This window comes from Halyomorpha halys, unplaced genomic scaffold, assembly GCF_000696795.3.
Source record: "Halyomorpha halys isolate HHAL.00 unplaced genomic scaffold, Hhal_1.1 Scaffold26.1, whole genome shotgun sequence".
In the NCBI taxonomy this organism is placed as follows: domain Eukaryota; kingdom Metazoa; phylum Arthropoda; class Insecta; order Hemiptera; family Pentatomidae; genus Halyomorpha; species Halyomorpha halys.
Window position 1 is genome coordinate 471,120 of NW_027115055.1, and position 1,890 is coordinate 473,009.

General features: G+C 27.0%; 1 protein-coding gene across 2 annotated transcripts in view; it reads right to left on the reverse strand.

The window, feature by feature from the left end:
• LOC106683221 (tyrosine-protein phosphatase non-receptor type 11) overlaps positions 1–1,890 on the reverse strand; it is a 132,304-nt gene that overhangs the window by 93,136 nt on the left and 37,278 nt on the right. The window lies entirely within an intron of this gene.

The following is a 1,890-nucleotide window of genomic DNA, read 5'->3' on the forward strand; positions in this document are numbered from 1 at the left end:
AAAAATATATATTTTCTATTACTTTACAGTTATTATTAACTTTGAATACACATCCTGTAAAAGAAACTGAGTATAAAGAACACGGATAAAAGTTAATATGCGATTTACGTTTTAAAAGCTTTTTAACAATTAACAATATCTGGATTTAACCTTCTTTTTTTTTCTTGTTTTTACATATTATTACCGAAAAAAGAATGCAGGGGAAAAACAATCACTGATTTTAATAGAAGTTTACTATACAACCATTAATAAATTTGATGAAATTAAAATTGTCTTTGATATAAAATAAATTGACATAGTGTAACACGTAATATATACAGATAGATTAGTGATATATAAGAATTATAGATTGGTGGAAACTTGTTAATGTTAACCAAAATTTTTTGATTAAAAAAAAACCCTTAAGACAAAGGAAGTCGAAAATTCTTTTTTGTGTCGTAATAAAACTTCGTATTTCAGGGTTCCTCGAGGTGAGAATACGGAATATAAATTTTGTTCCTGCCAAGAATACAATAATTTAAAGATAACTAAGTTGGAATGCAACTATGAAAAATTGGTCGGTCGTTTCTCGTTTTTTATACTCTTTTAGATAAACTTCTGTAATATTTTTTATCTATACATTGTTTATTATTGTTAACATTGAGAACCGGTTATTTTTTAAAAATAAACAAAATTAAAGGTATTATAGAGGAAGAGTTTTTGAAAATTGTGCATTTAAAACCTATTGGACTACATTATTGAAGATAAGAAATATCTGGTATTAAAGAGCAATTAATTTCTCAATCATTTACCAAGTTTATTCAAAATCGTTAGAGCTGTTTTCGAAAAAATCAAAAAAATTAAAAAAAATCGAATCTATAAAATGGTTTATATGAAATAAATCAACTATTTTATAGTGTGATGAACGTAACGTGAATTAGGAGGTAATCTGAGCTGCGGTAAACAACAACAAAAAATTTATTTAAATATTTATTGATAGCTATCAGTTAATAATTGAAAACTAATTTTGTTTTTCTCTACTCTGACCATCTCCTACTATATCAAATGTAGCCGAATATTTACGCTTAAAAAATAAATAATAATAGGTAATAGGTAGTTTAGGTAACTCCGGATCAGCAATTCTCATTTAAAATAATTTTTTTATTACTTGAGTTATTGTTTGAAAACTTATACATCAATATTTTTACCATCTATTTTCCAAAGTACTATTAAATTAAAAGATCAATATCCCAATGAATCACTAGGCTTTACTACAGGTGCATAAGAAAAATAAAAAAAATAAGATAAAATATTCACAAAATTAAGCTTAAGTCACATATCGTAGAATATGAAACTTAGACCCAAAATATAATGGATAAGTGGGATTCAATTTGTTCAAAAGATGAGTAGGTTTCGAATTTATATGAGCGAATTAATCAGGTAGTTAATAAGGTGAAAAGTTTGTAATATCCTAATATGTAAGACAGAATGACAGTAAAACCAAAGATGTAAGTTCAGATTGATCTTATAAGGGTAAGACTGATGGATTACCGAGAAAATTTTGAGATCCGAACATTCAAAATGTGAAGTAGAGTGGTGACTAAAAAAGTGGAGGCGAGACAGAGAGTACTTGGTTCATAAATTGCGTTTAATTTTTTTTCCCAAGCATTTGCCAAAATAATAATTATGAGAGATAGTTGACCGTGGATGACTTATACGAGAAGATGGTTGGGGGTGTGGTCAAAATAAAACACAAATAAGTTTATACAACTTATTTAATCGTGCCAACGTTTCGGCTTGAGTTTCTAGCCTTCATCAGGGCTAAGAACAGAACAAGGTAACAACCAACGAATACAGAAAATAAAAAATAAAATATAAAAAGAATGACATAAAGTAAATAATTTTACAGAA